Source organism: Passer domesticus, chromosome 12 (assembly GCF_036417665.1).
Source record: "Passer domesticus isolate bPasDom1 chromosome 12, bPasDom1.hap1, whole genome shotgun sequence".
NCBI classification, from domain to species: Eukaryota; Metazoa; Chordata; class Aves; order Passeriformes; family Passeridae; genus Passer; species Passer domesticus.
The window spans coordinates 10,126,925-10,150,394 of record NC_087485.1 but is presented as its reverse complement, the minus strand read 5'-3'; the positions used below and the strand labels follow the sequence as shown (position 1 = coordinate 10,150,394).

The window sequence follows — 23,470 nt, the reverse complement described above, 5'->3', positions numbered from 1 at the left end:
AATAACTTTTTAACCTTCTGTTTTCTCCAGAGATCTGGGTTTGGCTGAGGTTTAACCACTGGTGCAGAGTGTTGCAGGCACAGTGGGTGGAGAATTGCATTTACCTAATTTCATTCTGTTTGGAAGAGTTTACAACAAGGTCATTTTATTTTCTCCATGCAGACCATTTCCTAGCACTCAGAGTGATGCAGTAAGTGGCTAAAAAGAACAAGGAATTGTAATTGGTATGACAGAGTTTAAATTTTTGTGGTGCTCTTTTTGTTGCCCCCTACCAACCATCCCCATTTTTTTTCCAAGATGAGCTAATTATCTCCCTGACCTACCAGCATAAATGCCAGTGGAGAATCCAGCAATCCAGGTTTGCTTCCATTTCATGTTCCCCATTTCATCCCCCATTTCATGGAGGATGCAGTTCAGCTTGGCAGGACATCAGGGTGCTGCAGCATCCCTGGAGGGGCTCTTGCTCATGGGTTCACTGGGTGCTTAGGGGAGTACAAGAGGGACAGCCTTTAGCAGAAAAACTGGGAAGCTGGTGCAGATGAGGCAGCTTTTTGAGGGCAAGAGTACCATCTGAAAACCCTGGCTCAATATGCAGCTCATCATGATCAATCTTGCTTCACCAGTATTTCCCTGTGATGTCCCCACTGCATTCAGAGCTGAGGCCAGTGGTGCCCACCTCACTGCAGAGCTGGCTTTGTGGGCTCTCTGGGGGCTGTGGTGTATTTCCTGCAAGATGCAGTTACAGCTGCACTGGGAAAGGAAAGAGGAAAAGGAAAGAAGCCAAACCCAGGGACTGTAAAGCAGCCCCTGCTGCTGTGTCTCAGCCTGGTTCTCAGCTGGGCAGTGAGGAACAAGGCCTTGGTGGCCCAGTGTGGCACAGGAGGTGTCCTGCCTGCCCTGAGTGGGACACCTGGGCCACCCCTGAGCCCCAGAGACTGCAGGGCTGGGGTCACCTCTAAGCCTGAGTGCGTCAGAGGGTGGGTGAGGGCCACCCCACAGGGCTGGGGATGGGGATCACCCCACGGGATTGGTGACTGGGAGCCGCGTTACTTGCAGGGCTGTGTACAGCACAGGGCTGGAGTCACACTGGAGCCTGGGGATGGCACTGGGGATAGAGTCACCCCATGGGGCTGGGCATGGCTCTGGGGATAGGGTCACCCCACGGATATCTCAGCAGGTCTGTGGCCATGCCCAGCCTGTGGTGACCACAGTGCTGGCAATCAATCCCCCCGCGGGGAGCTGCTCTCCACAACCCTCTGCTTCTACCTGGTCCCGCTCAAGGTGCTCAAGTGCTGGCCCAGCCCAGTCCCTCAGATTTGCTGGTGGCTGCCCTGGGTCCCTTAAGCTGGGCTGAGCTGGGATGGTGTGGGGCCCTTCCCTAGGATGCCCAAAGGCTCTGGGGCCTGTGTTGGTGGAGCAGCCTGTCCTGACATGTTGGTGCTGTGCACAGCAGCCCCTGCCCCAGGGATGCTGCTGCCCTGGGCTGGGTCAGCCTGAGGGAGAGCCCGTGGTCACCCAGGGACAGGGCACAGGCCAGCCACAGCCTCCGCTGTGCCAGCAGGCACATCCAGCTCGTTACTGAGCTGGGCTAATGCTGACTCTCTGGGGGTACTGAGGGGCAGTAAGTGATTAAGCCTTTAACCAGACACCATGAGTCACCCCAGCTGTGGGCAGCAATCTGGCAGCAGGAGGGGCTGCTGGTGGGCACACAGCAGGGATGTGTGGAGCACTGCTGGGACTCTCCCTGTGTGACTGGTAAGTACGGGGTGCCCCAGCATGGCCAGCCAGGTTCTAGAGGTGGTGCAGCACTGTCCTGGAATACAGAAATTTTAGTTGTCCCCCTCTGTAACACCTCTGTAACACCTCTTGGAGCGGGTGCTGTCTCTTACCCCTGCTGTTGACTCTCAGAATTTCCCTTTCCATTCTCAGTACTGAGCGTCTTCTCGGTCTTGCTCACATGGAGGTCTTGTTGAATGAAAATTGGCAAGTTTAGCTGATGCACACACATAGGAAGGGGTTACACAAGTTTTGCTGCCTAACAGAGTTCAGATGAAAGCATTTCATGTTTAAAGCTTTCAAAGTTCAGGGAATCCAAATAATGATGGCCAGAGGAGATGGGAGTCAGGAGGCTCTGGGTTCCCTGAAGGTTTGTGTTGAATGGTAAAGGCTAATACAGTATGTCCTTGGATACATGGTCCTCTTTGTCTCTAACAAGGTGTTTGTACAACAGAGCTAGTTACTTCCTGAGCTGAGGAAGGGAAAGGCAGGGAACTGCAGGTGAGCCATGCAGATCAAAATCACCAGCTCCACTGAAGTGCTCAGGAATGAGCCTGGAGACAGCAAGTGGCAGAAATGTTGGTGGGAGACATCTGTGCAATTGCAGGCTGTTTAGGAGTAGTGTAGGCTTTTCAGTGAAAATTCATGGTGGGAAAATCCCCAACTCTCCAAAGCAAGGTGAAGTCCATAATTACTGAATAAGTACAGCCTTTAGTAAGTACTAGTGTGAAACAGAGGGAAATGTGAAGAAAATATGTTTTGAAGCAAAACTAGCAGGTTTTTTTTTTATTTCCATCATACAAAATAATTCTAAAATTCTGACAATACATATGATGCTTTCTATAAAATCCCATTTTAATCAGTGATGACAGTTTGACATTCTTCCAGCTGCTTAGAAGCAATAGACAGTCAAGCATCTCAGTAGGACATGGATTGGCATGCTGGGATGTATGTAAGGTTTTACTTTCCTCCTACTCACCAACTTGTGATGGTATTCAAAGAATGGGGGGTAAAAAAGCTTTCTGCAGTTTTCACACCAGCTTATGCCATCTGTGATTTTAGCTTTGTCTTGCAGAAGTAAAATCTTTGCTTTGAAAGTGCATCCAGATGCTGTCAGCTAATATTATCATTCTCAGTAGCAAGTGAGGATTTTATTTATAAAATGTCCTGGCCTTCGCTGAACAATAAATGATTCTGCACACTTGAGGGACATATAAATAGCAATTAAAACACAGTTTAGAGTAATGCTTAGGCTCTTAAAGAAAGTGACATCAATTTAAAGGAAAGGATAATGTGCTGGGCTGGACATCAATCAAAAGGGGGGAAGAAAATGTTGTCTAAACCAGCATTTAAATGATGGGATAAAGCATCTGGGTGAACAGGCTCCAGAACATGGTGGCTGACAGATAAAAGATGCCTGGGTGGAGCCACTGTGCTTCATGAGACCACCCTTTTCAGATGTGCCTCCAGAGTACAGTGTCATAAATGTGCCTTGTAGCCTGTTTCCTTTGGAAAGAGGTCTCATTGGGTGAGGGAACACAGTCTGGAGTTAAAGGGGATGATTTCTCACTTATTTAGCATCTCCTATTGCATCCTAGTCAAATGTCTTATCCTAATCTATCTCAATGTACCTCGGATATGTCCATAGTGACCACCACAGTGATTACTTGCCACTGTTTGCTCACCATCTCCTCTTTCTTACTGCATTTATGTTCTCTATGCTGTTCTGAAGTAGGAAAACACTGAAAATCCCTTTTAACAAATGAAAATCTGGTGTAAAATGTGCCCATTTTCCCGTTCTTCACTGCTATGAACTACTGTGTTGTGTGCCAGGTTATTTCTGTAGCACTCTGCCCAATCCCTCTGTCTTGCTGCTCCTGTCATCTCTTGTTGCTTCCCTTCTGTTTTTCAGTGGAGTGAGCACCAGTCTCCTCTCCAGTGCAGAGGTTTTTTGTTTAGATTGCAATTTCTGTGGAGCAAGACACCAAGTTTTAGCTCACAGGCCTCTGTTTACACACACAGCAGCTTGTTAACTGCATAAACAATGAGAATAAATTAGATTCAAATTATCAGTATTGTAGTAGCACAAGGATAGGCAAGTAAAATCAATGCTATGTACCTAACCTGCATGTGTAGTTACTGCAATTATGCACAAAAACAATCATTTTGTGGATTGGTAGGGACATTAATCTTGACATGCACTTGCACAACTACTTAGTGCTCACACAAATGGCACAAATGCCCCATAAGTCTGCGTGGCACTGGGGATGCTGAAACTGGGCTCTCAATCAGAGAGGTTTATTGTTAGTTTATTTTTAGTTACAGAATTGTGTTGCTGGATTGTTTGTGGAATTCATAAGTGTTGTCTGAAGAGTTTTAAAAAGTCACTTCTCCCCATGTGAGCATTGTATCTTTCAGTTTCAAATAGGGGATTTGGTATATTATTGCTGGCACTATGCTTCTATGAAAAGTGGGCATTAAGTTGAGGAAACAGCTATAAATAAGTGTAGAATTTGCACCTGCAGATGAAAAGACTGAGAAATCAGGACTACATTTTTGTCATTGTTTATTCCTGCACTTAATGTATTTTTAAAATTAGTTTTAAGTAGCAGAATGCATGAAAAAACAAGACATTTAGATCAAGGAGTTAGAGATCTAATCAGAATGTTGATGACTTATTTACAAGTATTTTCTCAGCCATGTTGCTTTTCTTTAATTTCTACAGGATATCCTTTTCCTTCAAAGTCTCCAGAAATTACAAGACAGGCTGCTTTTCTTTGGGGACTATTTGTTAGGAGGCTGACATGATGAATTAGTCAAATAATTGCTGCTAAACTCATACAGTGCCTGCTATTTAAGGTGTTTAGTCTGGGTAAATTGTTCTTTGTTAAGGCACAATCATTGTTTCTCAAAAACATATAACTTTTGATAAATTTACATCTCTATTTACAATGCTTATCTTAGCTTTCCTAATATCTAGTGATGTTGTGTTTCTTGGTTTTATGCTGAAAGAAACATTACTTGGTTTTATGCTGAAAAATCTTTCCTCCCTTCAGATTATAGATCCTTGTGGCAAAAAAAAAAAAAAAAAAATTCAGATACTTTATTTAAAAATATTGATTTTGGTGATAATTATCAAAGATTTAGTTTATTTGACTTCAGATGAAGCATTAACCATGTCCCCAGCTTGTAAATCCAGTTATTAATGAAAATCTGCTTGAGTGAACTCTGACAGAAACTTTGGTGCACGTCTCTGTGGGTTTTTCCAGGGAGGTTGCAGCAGTTGTAGTACTCAGAGAATCCCCAGGGCTCCGAAGATGATTAATGATAACAAAGCTTTCCCTATTGTGTTAGCGGATAGGAAGGAAGGAAGAGTACTCTAAAAAGAGAGTGCATAGAATTTCTGAGTATTGAAGTCCAGCAGTAGAGTTTAACCCTTGCAATCAGCCACAAAATGTCTTCCAGTTACATGAGGAAGATGAAATCTACTTTCCACATCTTCACAAAATCTGCCTACTGGCTGCACCATCAGATTTCTACACCAAGTGTGGGCAGAGGGAAACCAGAGCACTGAGATGGAGCAGCACTTTCAGGTGACTTGGTCTGCTTGCAATGCAGCAAACAGGCATACCCACAATCCACTTAGGTTTAGCTTTTTGAAATGTGTTAGAGATTTGTGCTAATGGGTTTTCCCTGTGGGCAGCATTACCAACCTGATTATACAGGTTTTAAGAAACTCTCTTAGGAAGATTCTTTTTCATCATAAGTTTTGACATTGACCTACTAAACTAGGTAATTTAGCATTTTATTTTGTAAGAATGGAAAAGAAAATTGAATATTTCATGACAAGAGAGGGATTATAGTAACACTGTTCTTTATAGGAAACCTATCATGTCCGGGGGCCAGATCATGCTTCTGAGATCTGTGCATCTACATGGAGATCTCAATGTTTGCTTTCAGAGCAGCCACAGGAGTCCTTTGGTTGTGATGCCTGTTCCAATTACTTGCTGTGGAAGCTTCTACCATATGTGCTTCTGAATTTAGCTTGGGGATAGAACTGAGAGGTGAATAAAATACACCTTCCTACTAGAAAATTTCAGTGAAAAGGGGATACGTTTTTTCAAGCGACATTCATTTTCGTAGGGATCTTCTGTTTCAAGAGAAACATGGCAAAGATGGCTCTGATTGAGTCACCTGGAGCCTCTGAAAAGAGAGCTCTGACATCCAAACCCCTCCAGGTTTCTCCAGGATTAAGTGCAGCTTTTGAACAGAGATGGTGAACAAACTTTTGCCTTCTCCCACTGTGACACACTGCAAGAGAATCTTTGTGAAGAAATTTTTGTGGAGATTGCATCACAGAAAACCCAGTCCTAAAGCAAACTGTAAGGATGTGGCAATTTAGCCCTAGTGATTTAATTGTTATATTCCTTTAGTAACAATTGTTCTTTTCTATTAAGGGGTATCAAGCATAGCCTGATTAATTGTTGGCTGAAATACAGGAGTGCTTAATGTCACTAAGACATGCTACTGGATGTGCTGGAGCTGGGATTCCATTAAAAAAAAAAAACATACACAGAATTTTTAAACTGGTTTTACAGCAGATAAATTTCATCAAGATATTTTCCTTTTAAAAAATCTCAAATGCTGGAGTACCTGGCCAGCTCTCCTGCTGATATGCTATGGTTTAAAATAGAACATTTGCCCATTCCACCCCCCCCGGTATCACATATCTGGTCACAATTCTTGTCGGTCTGTGCAAAACAGTGTTTTAGAAAACTGTTGTTTAGTATCTCCTTTGAACTTTAGAGTGAAATATTCAAACTTGTGCTTGCAAGAATTCCATTTGGTAGTCATTGTTTTACTACTTTTACTAATTTGTTAGTGATTTGCTACTATTGTTGTGCAAGGAGTTTAGAAGCATGTTACTAACCCTCTAGCTGATCCCAGAGAAAAGTAATGGCTTGTTGGGATTGTGATATTTGATAGTTTCCTTCCTGTCAGTGCCTTCATCTTTGTGTTCTCCTTTCTCTACTTGACTTTTCACTCTGGAGTGTCCAGAGTTGGAGGATGTCCAAGCACAGCAAAGCATTGTGAGGCTGTGCAGTGATTCCATGGTCAGCTGGGGAAGGGGGGAAGCATCTCTAAAGAATGTCCAGAAAATTTAAAAAATAATGTGGCGTTCAATCTGAGAGTGTATCTTTATGTGTGACCATTCTTACCACACTGTGTAATTGATGCAAGTATGGAAAATACAATGTACATGGCCCAGGGGTAACATCTTGCTCTTCAGTAATTTTCTAAAAATAGCCTGGAAAAAGAGTACTTAGCATTTCTGTGATGGCTGTTATAATGTCTCAGAGCACTTCTCCAGCGTGCCTTTAGTCTCAGAGAGTGATTCAAGCAGGAGAAGTTTTTGTTCTACAGTTGGGGTTCAGGTCAGTGCTGGTTGGCAGAGCCGCTGCCGATAACCGAATCCCACATGTGCCGGTCCTTGAGCTCGCAGCATTCTCTGCCTCAAACGTAGGGTTAAGATTTCTTCCTGTGCTCTGACCCCGTTATGGTGGGTAAACAGGCCAGAGCAGCATGAAAGGGCTGGAAGCCCCGTTTCTGGCTGGGGCGGAATTCCCTGGGCACAGCCCCGCAGAAGAGGCAGGAGGCACCGCACAGCTCTGCCCCAGATGTCTGCTACCTTTGGTGTGCAAATAGTGGGACCCTGAGCGGCGGCCAGCACGGAGCCTTTCAAGTCCTCCTTTAGTTCCTGCTGTGTGTCTTTCCCCTCTTTCTGCAGAGAGGAGAACACTCTGGTTTTGTTATGTTTGAATTACACTGTCTTTTATATTAGAACGGATCAAAAAAAAAAAAGCTAACACCCAAAACATTTTCAGTTTGCGTAGCTACATGAGCAACTGTTTCATAATTAAAGTATTTAATTAAAATGTACGTGCGTCCTTGACTGAAGCAAAGTTGTTCTGTAGCATTGCTGCTAGCGTGAAGTTTATACAAGACAACATTCAGCAATTTCTCAGTCACTTACTACATAAAAGCAGTTCCAATCCGACCTTTAAAATAACCCACAAAATTCTTCATATAAATAAATATTCCACTGGAATAATTTATAAATTACTTTGGTTAAAAATGTTAAATTGCCAAGAAGTCTGACTGCAACTGGTCTGGTTCTTCTGTTTTATGTACATATTTAAAAAAAATGAAAAGAGAATGTTGAAACAGCTGAGATTGGTTTGGTTGAGGGTTAATGTTTGGGTAAGAAGCCTCCAAGGAAAACTGAAGTGCTGAATGAACACCACTCTATGGTAATTAGTGAGTGGTATTTTTCCTTTGGAGTCAGTTGCTGAATCAATGTAATAGCTGGTGATGGGAACGAGGAGGGACACAGGACTGAGGAGATGATAAATTTCTCTGTGACACATAGTGTTGAGATTGTGGCCATTTCCTAATGATATATACATGCTTCTAGTAGAAGAAGGTGTGCAAGTTTTGTTGCATTGGCTAGAGTTTTATTGGTTTAAGTTAGTTACTTTTTAATTCCTGGGTTTTTTTTGGTTTTTTTTTTTGTTTTTTTTTATATCCTTAACTCATATATGTAATGTGGTACCATATTAAATGGTTACTGTCTTCCTTATTTGAAGACATATACCTGAATTCACAGGTTGGTAAAATGTTGCCTGTTTATATAGTCATGTTTGTAAAATCTGCAGAACACTTTAGGATCTCTGAAAAAATATCTGTCATTATATTGAATTTGAATGTACTCTTATGCACAGAAATAGAATATTTTTCTTCAGAGATATGTGAAATGTAGATGGATAGATATCTCCTAAAAGTGGGCAAGTTAGGAGATAAAAAGGTAAGACTGTTTTATTCAGTTCCATAGCTTCCATCCCAAACATCTCTATGATCTCAGACCTGTTAAAGCAAAGACTCAGTGCATCAGTTGGTGACAGAACTGTGAACATGTTTCTCTGTCCCTTCCAGAGCTGTCAATCAACTTAAGGTTGGACATTTTTTGCACAGAAGAGTTTCGTTTTTGAGAGGGGGAAAAAGCTTTTTCACTAAATAAAAATCTTAACAAAATTTACTTGAAAACATTGGGATTTTTTCTAAAATCCGAACATCCAATTATAATACTAATGAAATAAAAGTGTTTGAATGAATGTGGGAAATGCACCAAAACCACAAGTGTTTTCTCTTGACCCTTCCTTTTCCAGACCTTGTGTCATGAATAGCTTCTTAGCAGGGAAGATGCAGACCAGCCTAGAGGGGCAGCTTGGAGGCTGCTTCTGTGGCCTTACACTGAAGTCAGCCAGCTCTCTCAGCCCTGGGACACATCTGAGCTGGGATCGTGGACCTGTGTGAGTCCATGGGAGATCAGGGACCTGTGTGAACCTCCTGGGAGACTGCTCACTCGGCCCTAACTGCAAAGCCCTTGATATTGTGTGGTGGTCTTTGTGAATGCAGCCTCTTCAGCAAAATAGCAGTCTTTTGTCTTAAATATAAAGGAAGAACAATTATTTTTAGTGGGATTATCAGATTTAAGAATATATGGCATGTGTGGGGTTTTAGGGGTGTCAGGCTCTGATTTTAATAGACAAAGTGTGCCCATTAAGAGAACTCTTGGTCCCCTGGAAGACAGCACAGAAGTCCTGTGGGTATCAGTGAGATCAGGCTTTCTCCAGAATGTTCTCTGGCTGTGAGTGGATGTGACAGCTTCTCACCATCTTTAGGGTTGTGCCTTTAGTGCTGTTCCCTTGGTTACACTTTTTTTTGGAGGCAGGTTGAGGGGGATTTATGGTGATGGTAGTCAGAGGTTTGACAGGGTGCCCAAACTGGTGCTTCACGTTTAGATCCATTGAGATGTCCGATGGGAGCCAGTGGGTTTCAGGGAATATGTCACATTCTTAAAACTAGGCATGTGTGAACCAGTGGGTTAGCTAAGGCTGTAGATCAGGTTTTGTGTATTGTGGCTGTGGACTGTTCTTTCCATCTATTAAAGTGATATCCTGTTTTCCCAAGAATATCATATTTAGGAGAAAGCTAGTCAAGAATTCTTCTAAGTAAAAGACCTTTTTTTCTGTACTTCACATAATAGCAGTTCAGTCGGATAAAAATAGTACAGAAAACAAATTAAACTTACAAATGAGAGGATATTAGACTTTGGTCATCTTAAAAGTTGGTATTGGCCTTTTTTCTGAGAGATTATTTTATTTGTTTGGGGTTTTTTTCTTTTTATTGATCTTCTTCCCCCTCAATGTTGCCAAGGTTTCTCACTGTTTTGTTGTTGCTTTCTCATAAAACTCCCCGCAATTCTTAAGGGAAACATTCTCATTAAGGTCACAGTGGTAAAAGAAATCTTTATGGCAAGGTTAGGAAGTATTTCTAACTATTTGGAGGTATTTTTCAAGGCAATTTATCCTTACAGTAGTCATTTAAAACTAAAATAAAACTCCAAGTAATAAGACCCATTCTTTTCCACCAAACCAAGTAGAGTCCTGGACTTCAACAGGGAATGATACATGAAACCATTGAACATGGTGTAGAAGAGCAGTAAAACCAACTTTCCAAATGGAGAATAAAAGAGTTTTAAAGCACTGTCTAAACAGTTTTGCTGCTTTTAACTTTGCTGATAATTACTTTGATACAAATGTGCTGATATTTCTCATATCCAGGAGTGGAAAAATGCTTACCTGCATGGAAGAGTGACTGCCAGATAGGTTTGGTGCTCACCCTGCTCCCCACCCCAGACACGAAGGCTACATTTAGAGCAGGAAATTAAGCAACACAGAGAGCATTCCCAAGCACTGGCACGTGGAAAGCCATGCTGGGAAGTTCTCAGGGGGGTTCTTTATGGGCTCCTGACCACTGCCAGCTGCCCTGTGGCTGGGGCAGGATGGGGTCTGCAGGCAGTTTGCTCTGATGGTGCAGGGATGTGAGCTATGTGTCCACCCAATGCTGGTGCCCTGCAGTGTTCCCAAGCACGTTTAATTTGTTTTACTGGTAAGGCTACTAGGTGTACAAGTGTGTTTGTGTGGGGTGGTTTGCTGTGTTTGGCATAAGAGTAAGCTCCCTCACTCACAGGAGCATGCAGTAATTAGCGTGGAGTTAATGGCACACCTGAATGCTGCAGCTTCTTGTACAGTCACACTGCCACGTAGGCCAGCCCTGTGCTGTACACAAGTAGGGCATGTTTACACTGCTGTTACTAGATCAACACTGCAGCCGGTACCACACTGGGTTACAAATACCTGCTCTAACAAATATAATTAGATGAGCATGCAAATGTCTGAGCAACCTTAGCGGTAGTGAGCTCTGAAGAGGACAGGAGAATGTAAGTGATGGCTACAAACTGGACTTACTGTCTAAGAGTGCAGAAAATCTGCAGGAATCCAGTATTTTATAAATTGGGGTGGGAAGTATTCAAAGCATGTCTAAGTACATTATTTAAGGGAATTTTTTTTCTGTACAGATGTTTATCTTTCAACATTGATGGCATATACTTATTTTTTTAGTAATTGCTGCAGAGCTTGTGTGGGATCTGAAAGCTGGCTGGCAAGCTTTCAGTTTCTTGTACTTCCACTGTCAATGAAGACTTTGTCATCTGAATTTAGTTGCCAGTTCTGCTGAGAACACACAAAGTGGAGTATCACGGGTTTTGCTCCTGAGAGCTCCGTGGTTCTGCAACACCAGCTCTCTGTGCAGGGGTGTGCAAGGGCAGTGCACTAGCAGGGCATTGATGCCAGGGTGATTTCTCCCCAGGAGACAGAGCTGTGCAGGTGGAGTTGGTTGAGACTTCAGGTTTCTAATCCAAAGTCTGCTGGCAATAATAATAGAGTTCCCATTTAGTTTGATGGAGTTTAGCTCAAACATTAATGGTACAACTCATCATAGTCATGGTGTAAATCTGGTGAGGATGATGCTTCATATTCCTCCCTCATCCTTCCAAAATGGCACTGGTGAGCACCTGTTCCAGCAGGAACAATGGCACTTGTATTTAATAAGACAAATCAAACCACAGCAGGAGTAGAACACTTGCAATTCTTACACTTTCTGCAGACACAATAAAAATAAAAAATTTTCCATCGGGTTGAATGGAACACTGGCTGAAAAGCAGAAAATCTTTGTAAGCATGTCAGGAAATTGGGGCTGCTTTCACTGACCTTCTGGTTAGCTTCTGCCATTGTCTGCCATGTCACTGAGCAGTGCATATAGTGACTGATGGCTCTGTGGAGCATCTCAGTGGTACAGCTCTTCCTCTGCAGCATGACACTGTTGTGCTGCTGATTGTCTGAAGCTACACTTGCCATTTAGGGGTGGCAAAACAAACAATGGTTTGGCAGGTAATTGCCAAGTTCCCCTCCCTCAGAATGGATTCTGACTTCTTTTTCAGTTTGGAGGTCTCTAGCACCAATGCCTCTCTCTTGGCAGTTACCAAACTGTTTGGAATTTGGATTTAGAGCTACATCTGGAGGGAGAGGCTTTCTTGCAAAGGATTTACAGTTTGCCAATGCACATGCTAAGAAGCTGCTTCTAGAGCAGTTACTTGTGAAAAAGCATACCCAGAAGTGACTCCTGGTGTGCTTTTTGGCCAGCTACTGGAGGACTCCCTGAGCAGGATATTTGTTTGCCTTTACCTCAGAGGAGCAGGGAGCAGCTTTTCAGGCAGTGCATGCTGTGTGCCAGCCAAATGTGCCACAGCCGGGCTTGAAAACTATTGTTTGATGACAAGCTGGTTTGAAAAAAAAGGGTGATCTACTTAACTTACTTGAGTAGAGTGGTTTGATCATGAACCCTGGGAAGTAGCATAAAAACAGCTCTTCAGTGTCAACAGAGCACTAAGTTGTGGATGGGATAAGTTAAAGCCTTGTCTGGGACTATTAAATGAAAGACTAATTATAGTTGTGCTTTTGGTAGCTCATTGATTTCATTCTTTGGCTGTAATCTGTAGGAAGCATCACAGTCATTAAAACACATTGGTACCCTGCTAATAGTGAAGAACTGCACTCCAATAAAAATACAGCCTTTAAACAATAGAACAATATTTTACTAGTGGAGTGTCTCACAGGGATTTTAGTTGAGTATGTTTGTTTTTCATTTGGAGCACATTCACTGAAATTTGCAAATGCAAATTAGCAAATGGTTACAACAAACTAAGAACATCCACGTCGCATGCACTTAATCAAGGATTGCTGTGTGAGCAGAGCCTGTGCATGGGCATACATCAAAGCTGGTATCTGCCTATGTTGTAATGTATTCCTCCACATGACCATATCCCATACATGGTACTTATTATTCTATTAGTACCCCAACCACAAACCCTTTCCAATATCCATCTGTGAAGATGCAAATAGCTGCATACTTTGTTTTATTAAGGATCAGCCATTAGGGGGTTGCTGGTTAAAAGTCTGAAGATCATTAGAGGGATTCTTTAAAAGTAAACAAACAGCTGTTGTCATATATCTTGAAGAGTTTCTGTTGTACCAATGCAATTTTTATCTGTGGTGATGATGTTGTCATGGGAACATATGCACAGGGGAATTAAGTGATGTCAGGAAAAGTGTAAATGATGCAAACAGTCCTCATTTGAAATGTTAATTACCACCCTTCCCACTACTCCAAAGAACAGTTCAGTGTGATTTTATTTCAGATGTAGGGAAAAATATGACACTTTTGTCTAACAATAAGTAGCTTACATTGTTGTACCAAAGTGAGTATGAGTCAGTGAGTTAATCTGCATTGGCAGCATTTGCACTGGGGACCATCTGCAGCCCTGCTTGTCTGAGCATCAGTAATATTCCTCTGTGAATATCTCATCTTGATGGTCAGGGGAGGCAGGCAGCCTCTTTAAAGAGTTCCATAAATGCTTATAATTGCTGCATTAAACTTCAGTTTATTATTTTCTCCAGGTGCAGGTATGCGGATGATATGAAACCCCACTGCATTTACATACAAATTGAAGATTTTTATTAATCAGCCCAGTAACAGGAATCAAACAGCAACACTCCATCAGGTCCTTAAATACATTTGGTGACATTTTTACCATGCATTAGCATGATAGGGCAAGCAGAATATAATGTACCAATGATTGCTTTTCCATTGAAAGCACAAACGGTTTCATTTTTCCTGTCATCTCAAATAAGTGTTAAAGAGGGTTTGGAGGCTATTGTGTATGTTCCGTATGCTAGGGACTTACAAACACTGATGGCCACATTAAATAACCATTAGTGGCTCGGCTTAGATCATTGCAACATCCCTCCTCTTCAGAATTTATTCTTTGATTTAAAGTGAAAGCAATCTGTGACTGCTTTCATAAAGTCCTTCGGCTCCCTCCATTTTTTTTTTCTCAAACAAAATGCATTACAACAGTAATTTTATGACTGTTAAGATAACTGCCGTTAACAAGCACTTAATTAAAATGTACAATAAATAGCAGGCTGCAGTCTTATCTCCTCTCATGAGCTCCCAGCAGCCTGAGACTCCAATGCACAGCCCTGCTGTTCCTCGGCTTGTTTGCAGATTAATTGCTTTTCTGTCTGGCAAAAGCTGCTTCTCCTTCAGCCAGATCGTAAATGACCAGATAGGGACTTTATCAATCAAGCTACTACTTTCTGTGATCACTTCCATTCAACACCTTCTGAATTTCGCATTGAGAGGAACAGAAGTTATAGAGATAGGATTTAACATCTTCGTTTTTGTGTGCTTGGAATTTACGATAGTGCTGTCACCATTTGACACTGTTAATCTTTACCTACAATACCCTTGGAGCAAGACTGGTTTTGTTCCTGGGCTGGAACCATCCCTTGTAAGAATTGTGAAGAATACATGTGAAACACAACCGAGGTGCCCAGCCAAGAGTGCAAGGCTGCATCTCTTCCATAATCTGTATGCAGTCACTGATGTGGCTCAGCATCACTCTGGAACCTTGGATTCTGATCAAGATAGCAGTTTGCAGTTGTATTAATTGAAAACTTGTTTTCTTGTCATTATTTATCATTTATATGGGGCAGTTGTCTGAAGACCTCAGCCATGGCTAAAGGTAGTTGTTAAGTGTGCCTTTGATGGAATCCATATTATGCTCAAAGGAGGTTTTGTAAAATCAGAAGTTAGAGTTCTGCTATTTAGACTTTGCCTATCAACAAAACCCCAGTGCATATAGATTTTGGGAAACACAGTTTTTTTGCAAATGAATTGTGATTTCTGAATTTAGTAAGATGATCTAAACAAGTCTAATCACTGTAGAAATGCTTTTCTTTTCACCAAAAGGCTTTAAGAGAACAAGTCGTCCTGCTTGCAGAATGCACAAGAGTTAAAAATGTAAATATGATACCAGAGTGCAAATGTACCGTATGTCACTATAGAAATACAATCCTTGAACTGCAGAAGGTATGTTGTTTTCTTCTTACCTGCTCAGAATATAAACAAATCTGTAATTTAACAGGTTTATCTCACATGCTGAGCAAAGGGAATGGCTTCCATTTGGAGTTCTAAACATGCACTGTATAGTAACTTTGAAAATGCACTGTATTAAATTTAGGCTGGCTTCTGAATACACATGAAGCTGCAGTGTTAAACATAATTTGTGTAGCTGCTTCAGTGTTATCAGTAAGGTCAGTCTTCTTAAACTAAACCAAAATGCTTTTCCCCCACCCCCACACACTATTCTCTGAATACAGCAGCCCTGTGAACAAGTTTTGTTGTTGTTGTTTGGTTGTCTTTTGTTTTTCTCCTCCTGTCAGTTAGAGAGGCAAGGGACTTCCCTCATGAAAAAACTTATGCCTAGGAGAGCCAAAATGCAGGAGTTCCCTGACAGCAGCATGTAGATTTATGTTAGCAGTCTCTAAGGACATTTGGAGCATCTTTGCAGAGGGTGTTTTCTTGTCTGAACTCCTTTGAGTGGTCTTCTCAGAGCTTCATTCTTAAAACACATTACCAGGAGTTAATTGTAAATGAATGGAAAGGCGAGTGGCCCTTAAGAGGCCACTGCAGCCAGCCCTGTTGGCAGATGTGCTCTCACACAGTCCCTGAGCAGATCCGTGGAGGGACTGGAGGAGTGTTGGGGTGAGTGATACACGTGTATCAGTGGAAGGAAAAGCCCCAAAGCAATGGGAGAGTTCTCAAGGCGCAGGAAGGAAGAAGCTGCTGATAAAGAGTTGCTATAAAGCTGCTAAAGGAGGAAAACCACAGCTGTTTGGAATCCTCCAAGCTATTTGTCATGGTCACTACACTGCTACCACTTAAAAAAACAAACAAACACAAAAGATAAAGACAAGAAATAATCACTGAGTGCATCAGTGGGAAGAGAATGTGAAGATAGTAAAATTGCATACATAGGTCAACCAATTTGCACTGTAATGCTGCTGCAGGTGAATGGCCCTGGTGTAAGATGCATGGACATTTGCAGCTCTGATGTGGTTATGACAGAGAAATGTTGTTATCATTAAGGTGTTTCTGTGCACAAGGGTCAGAACAGCATTTACATCTCACACCTGTAACCATTAGGTGAACAGACAGATTCACAGAACACTCCTCTGAAGGAGGGGGATGCACAACAAACCACCGTGTTTGTGTCTTTTTATGTTTTTCTTACTCAATTGGACTTACTCTTAAACGAGGCCTTGCAGTTGCACAGCTCTCATGTTTTCCCATGGCACCTGTACATTTGAAATTCAGAGTTCTTACCAGTTTTCCCTCTGCCTTCATATGTCAGCAAAGATGGGGTGTTTTGCTTTTGGACTATCCTGATGTTTGAAATCTCTGCTTAAAGTGTAGCTCATGCTTCTTTTTGTTGAGTTGCCATTTCTGTCCTGAGCTAGTAGCAGGCTGAGCTTTCTTGGTGAGATCTTTTTCACTTCAGACTCTTTTCAGGTAATTTTTCAAATGTTTGGTGTTCCCCTGCTGCTCAGTGTTGTCTCATTTGTGAGAGCTTTGTTGAAAAGTGAAATGGTTTGATATAGACTGAACTTTTTCAGATAATTTCTAATACACCTGGATACTGGCTCAAAAAGCTGTTGCATAAGCAAGATTTCAATGTGAGTGGCTATGGGTTTCATTACAGGTGGGAGAGAAGAACATTAGGCACTAATGGGGCAGGCCCACTTAAGAGTACAGCCATGGCTGATTAATCCAGATCATCTCACTCCACTCATTATAGCATATGTGTTTTAATTTTTATTACTTGGGAATTTATTTTGAAATTATGCTGATTAAAAAGGTCATATTTCCATCAGTACCTACATTAATTCAACCTTGTAATATTTACTTCACCCACTCAGCTGGGTGGAGTGACTTTTTTATGGATGAGCAGATGTTATAGCTGAGCTGTCAATTTTTATATTACTTCATTAATTTATTCACAAGAAATGTTTTAATCCCAAACACTCCACTGTGAACAAGTGGCAAGAGTTCTGCAACACTCTGACAATTCAGTGATATCTTCTTCACATTTTGAAATGGAGACATTCTCAAATCTGACATAAGCAAATGTAGTATGCACTGAATATTGTATTTTGATATTGCATTTGGTGTGAACTTTGCTAGTTCAGCTGAGTGAAGCAGTCTTTACCTGTGAAAATGTCTATAACTTCATATAAGTCAATTAAATAATTCAGCAGGTGAGGTTTTCTTGTTCTCTTGTAATATTCTCAATTTAGCCCTCATATTGATCTTTATTCTTTCTGTCTCCAGCATCAGTTACCAAGGGTACAATCCTAAGGTACAAAGATTTCTAGTTACCCTAATTTGTTTGATATGATCCTATGGATTTTTAAATTTATTATTTATCTACTTTATATATTCCCAGTTTGTTGAAATATCTCATAACGTTTATGGCAGGGAAAGCTGGGGAATTGGGCACTCAGGAGAAGAACTAATGAGATTTTTGAAAATTGAGGGAGGAAAAACAATTTCAGACTCTGGCATTAGCACATTGTCTGAAGACTTCTATTCTGTGGATAATGAGTTATTGGGAAATATTGTATTTAGATTTTGTCATTAGCAATGAACATATCTTCATGTAATGAATATGTATTTTAAGATTTTCACAGTCAAAATAGCTGAAGTAACTATCAAAAAGAGTTATGCTTTCTCTGAAAAAGAGAAATTGAAAGCTGACATCCTGGATCAGAGCTGTGCTGCACGTGGCCAGCTCTGTGATGGGTTTTGCTGTAAAGCAGTGCACAAACATGTGATGTGGCAGGGTTGGGAAACCTGGATGCTCATCACCCTGGGGATGGTGATGACAGCTTTTGTAGCTCCTCCAGGACAGGGCTGCACACTGCTCCACCTCCAAGTGTGTGTTCAGAGCCCTACTCAGCATTGCTGCTGGCTGGGGGAAAAACAGAAATGCCCTTCTTAATGCAGCCAGTGATGGGAACTTCATTTCCTTAAAGAGAAATCTGGAAGACTTCCCAGATTATCTACGTGTGCCTCTAACTTCAGAGGATATGACTGTGTGACTATGAGTAAAATTAGTAGTAGAGGGCTCTTGTTCTCTTGGAGTACCCTCATTTAGCCCTTCTAATGATCTTGGAGATCCTTCATCATTGCAGAACAGGTGCAAATCCCAAGGGAAAATAAACATATATATATAAACATATATTGGTCCCTAGTTTGCTCAAATCATGTAATTTGGGGTTGATGAACAAAAAACTGTGAACTTGGGTAGATTGATACTAACTGAATTCTTATTAAGAACAGAAACTAATAAGACTATTTAAATTTACTTAAATACTTATCACACATTTTAACTGATTTTTATCTTAAAGGACCTTATGGGGATGAGACTAAAGCTGTGAAGGGACTATTTTAGTGACACAGTGTCATTGTAAAGTCCTCTCTAAGAGATTCCCCCTGCTCCCTCTGTTCTACAGAGGCAGGAGCTAAAGACATGTCCAATTCAGAAAATGTTGTTTGTGTTTCTTCCAAGGCAAATTTACAATTTTTTTTCAGAGGTTATTTTTCAATAAAGTATTTAAATGTATTATTAGGTGTGTTGAGTTAAGGTAAAAGTTGAATTTCAGCTACAAACCTAGTTTTAGATATTTTCAATTTTTGGTGATTGTTAGTCTTAATAATCAACCAACACCATTTCCTTTGAAATGAGCAGTGACAATCTTTGGAGTGATTAAAAAGTATGTATTTTTCTGATTTTGTGTATGGAAGAGTAATTATGGAGTACTAACTTAGTAAAAAATTTTGTGATTCTTCAGTTCTTTGGCCTAGTAGAAATCTTCACTATAGTTTACATTTAGGCTGCATTTGAATTAATTATTGAAGGAATTTTTGCTCTTCTCCATGACTTATTTCTGCCCTCTGACTGATCTGTTAATGATCAGCACTCACATCTCCAAGAGGCCTAAAATAAGTAGAAGGCTTTGATATTTTGGGAGGCCAAATTGAAGAGGTTGGAAGAGTGTTTTAAGTTGTAGAAGAGCATTTAATGTCCATTTACATTCAAGTTGTTCAAACAATTGTTATTAAAGAGGGATAAACACTAGTTTTCATCTTACTCATGCTGATATTTTTGGAATAGACATGCATCCAATCCAGATACTCAGACCTAGAATTCAGGATTTGAGGGAAAGGTTTAAACTCTTATCTGAATTTTGCTGAGTCTTCCTGGTTTGATTGCAATACCTACAACCAGTGTTCCCAGTCCAGCAAATTTTCAGGCACAGATGCTGGGTGCAGACACAGATGCTGGCACAGACTTAAAGACCCAAGGGAATTTTTGTCTGAGTAATCAAAGGAATTCATTCTCTTCCATCCCTGCTTGTGTTGTGGAGACGAGTGGGCTTCTCCCATTCGAGAGAGCGAGGTCAGAAGGATTTCTTCTGAGTCTTTTTGCCATAGCAGATACAATCTGCTCTGGTGTACTTGGATCCAGAAAGGGCTAAGACAAAATTTATGTGTTTGCTGGGGATGTGTATAGGTAGGATGTAGTTATGTACCAGTATTTTACAAGGATATTTTTTGTGTGCATTTCTTTCAGCAGAGACACAGTGGCTGCAGTAGTTTTAAACTGTGTGACATTCTTGGAAATGTAAGTTCAGTGAAGGCAGGCTGAGGATTATGGTGTGTATTAGTATTAACCAATTACAAAAAAACCTTTGACAAATTAAATGTCAACTCCTACCCAGTTGTGGCTGCTGAAATTCAGATCCAGATGCAAGATTGGATCTTGTGTGTATCTTTGCTATGCTGAAACACAGTGGCAAAAAGCAAGGATATCCTCCTCTGCCTCTTAGCTAGCAGTTAATCGAGCTCTCTGTCTCAAATATCTTCTCAGTGATCAGGGGTTCTTAACTGCTCACATTTTTCATTCCTCCCATCACCTGAGAAGGCTTGTCAATTGTTAAACCAAGCAGCAGTGACTTCCCAGTAAAATAAGATGAAACAAAGCAAACTCTTTTTCTTGTTCTGTGAAGTCTGTTTAATTCTGTTGCAAAGTACTTTTTCTACCTTAGTTATGAGCAGGAAATCTCATGTCACTTTGTGCAGCATTTCATTGCAAAGCTTTTAAAAGTAATGCATTTGAACTGGTAAAGACCTGGGAGGTCACCAAATAATGGCTATTCCCAAGCAGGAATTTTCCCTATAGTGTGTATATATTCCCTAGAGCTTTACCAAGTCTTGTTTTTTAAAAGTCTCCATTAATAGAACTAATTTCTCTTGGGAAATTATTACACATGGAAAAGGTTTCACAATAAATCTTTCCCATTACATGATAAATCAAAATTTGGAAAGTTGTGCTCTCATACACAAGTTCTCATGTGCTGCTGATCACATTCCATCTCTCTGAGCACTGTCACTGCTGTTGGTATGTCTGATGCACCATGTCTTTTCTTAGTGGGTTTGACCAGAAATAATTTGATTTTGGCATCCCTTTCCCTGAGTCATTGTGCTGTGTGGAGTAGGTGAGAACAAACCCTGGATTTTTGGGATTTACTGTGATGAGTGACTTCTATCTGCTTCCAGCCACAGACCAAGGGCCCAGGCTCTCTGCAGACACAGCTGCAGGAGGGACAGGCACACACTTGGGCTCAGGGGAACAGTGGCAGACCACAAATAGTCATGGCAGGAGAAGGGGTCCTTCCCCTTTTACTTGCATTTGTATTTGCTGTTGGTAATTTATTTTTGTTCCAACAGTTGTTACCCTAAAGAGGGGCTTTCCTTTAATCCAGAGTCAAGTTCTGGACTGAGTATAAGAGGATGGAGGTTTTCTAATTCATTGGATTCATATAGAATAGCTCCCATATGAAAGAAAAAGCTCAGTAGGAGTGTAATGAAGAGAGGCAAGAGGCTAGGGAAACACAGAAACAGACCTGCAGACTAAGCATCTGGCAGGTGGTTTATACTGGCATTTCTTTGAAATGAATTTGAGCTAATAAACTCCTGTGTTCAATTCTGTCCATAGCTGGTATAAGTACAGAGAAGCATAAATGAAGCCAGTGGAGTTACGCTGAATTTAAATTATGTTAAACATCTTAGGTAGTGCATCTATTTAATTAACTTATTGCATGAGTCCTTTGTGAAAAGAAATTCAGTGATTTCTCCTGAAAAAAAAAAGTTATTCCATTATTCTCTTGTACTGATTTGAGCCCACTCTCTTTTCTCTCTCTCATATATACTTTAAAAACTTTTGTTTTTAACCCCTATTGCGTGCTTCAGAGGTGTAGCCAGAGCTCCAAGTTTGTAGAGATGAAGGGCAGCCCCTCTGGGCTGGGCTGCAGCACACTGGGTCAGAGGCACTGGCTCCATGCAGTGCTCTGGGTATGCAATGAGAGGAATATCTTGTGCTCTGGGAGTTCAGTAGGGAGAATGAACTTCCCATTGTGGAAACTGCTGTGTGCTCTAGCTCTGGTCAAAAGTGCCATTAAATGTTCACTGCTCAAGAGATTCTTCAATGATGTGTTAAGAGGTTTCTAAATTTGAAAGTTTTGCATTTGATGTAAAACTTATTAGAACTGTAGGGGTTTTTTTCTACATTGTAAAAATGCTACTAGCTGTTTTCTACAGAATTACACAGAAGCTGTGCATCCCTTAATTAGTTGCTTAAACACCACAACCTTGTTTAGCAGGGGTTTTTGTTGTTGTTGTTTGCTTGTTTTTGGTTTTGCTTTTTTTTTGTTACATATACCTAGAAAGCCTTCCCTAGACATGGCTTCTCCCACTACCTAAAGCAATTTTATCAAATGCTGTGCAGGGGCTTGTTCTTGTCTTCTGGTATTTGTATGGCCTGTACAAATATAGTGGATCATAGCCTGAAAAATCAAATAATAATTGAAGATAAAAGCCTTGAATCTGGAAATGTGAAATGTGTATATTTCACATTTCCAAACCAGATTTTGGAGGAACTGGTGTTTAGTGGCTCCTGTTGTTGTCTGGCATGTGAGTGCCCAGGGTCATTACTGGAGAGGAACTGTACTTGTGTCCCTTCCCTTGTGTCAGTATCTCCTTTCCTGTATCAGATGTACATTCACCCCTAGAACTATGAATGGGTTTCCATTCATGTCAGATCAGGTCTGCTTGAATTCATTCTGCCAGAAGCTTTCTTAACAGTCCATCACCAGTAATATACAGTGACCAGGCATCCATCTGCCCTAAAATCCATTTTACCTTTAACAGGATCTGTTGAAAATGTCCACATTGAACACTTTATGCATGATGTCTTTTGATGACTGGTCAGTTCTCTCTCTGTGGTGATGCAGACAGACCTTTGCTGACCTTTCAGGGTGTTAGAGGTCTCAGACCACCACTCTTCAGTGTCATTCTCACTGAAGGGAATTTTTCTTATGAAGCTGTCTGAGTTTCTTTCACTCTTCAGAGAAGTGAGTTGTCTTTCTTCATTCATTACTATTCTGTTCATTTTTATGGATAGCTCTCATTTCAGCTTAACCCAAACAATAAATATACAAATCCCCATATCAATAGTCAATATTCTTTAAGATATGTAAAGGTGTTATATTTAGCACTTCTGAAAAATGGACTCAGGGCATGTGAGCTGGTTGCTCCTAAATCAGTAGCTGGTTTGGAAAAATCAGCTGTGCATTTCCAGCTTCTCTTTAACCTTTCTCAGTGTTAAAATATTAGTCCCTTTCCAAGATAGGCTGTCAGAGGCAGACAAGTATCTTTGTATAGCCATCTCTTCAGGAAACAATCACCATATCTTTAAAAAAGTCTTTGGCAAAGTGCATGTCAACAAAAAGTGCTGGGAATTTTAGGTGTTGTCAAGAAGAGCATAGGATTGAATTCAACACCTGGAATTTAGAAGATGCCAAAGGGAGAAAAGAGAGTAAACTAATGGAGGGATTCAAATCAATTAGGTACAGAAAGAAGAGCAATCATGATAATTGAAAATAGCAGGCCCTAGTTGTGAAGGTAAATGTGGCAAGGCACAGCTTACTTTTTGTGTCAGGACGATGTGTCAAAGGCAGCTGTGCATCACCTTCATGCAAAGACCTATTTTATGTCTTAATCTCATCCCTTGGTCCATGTGCCTTTAATTAAAACCAGAAGTGAGCCCTGGGATGCTGTGTGGAGAAGAGTATGGTGTGCTAAGTCTGGATCCTGGGTCATCTCAAGTGAATAGGGTGATAGTGTTCCCGTACTTTGGACTTAGAATAATTTGCTTGCCTAAGGGTTTGCTGTTTTAAAAACAACAACAATCACAAAACCATGAAGA

The 23,470-nt window shown here is 41.0% G+C and overlaps 1 long non-coding RNA gene across 1 annotated transcript in view; it reads left to right on the top strand.

Annotated features, from left to right (window-relative positions):
• Nucleotides 1–1,640: 1,640 nt before the first annotated feature.
• Nucleotides 1,641–23,470, top strand: part of LOC135279341 (uncharacterized) — a 52,359-nt gene continuing 30,529 nt past the window's right edge. The window contains exon 1 of the long non-coding RNA XR_010346612.1: nucleotides 1,641–1,755. This is a non-coding gene — a long non-coding RNA (uncharacterized LOC135279341). The remainder of the gene's footprint in view (nucleotides 1,756–23,470) is intronic.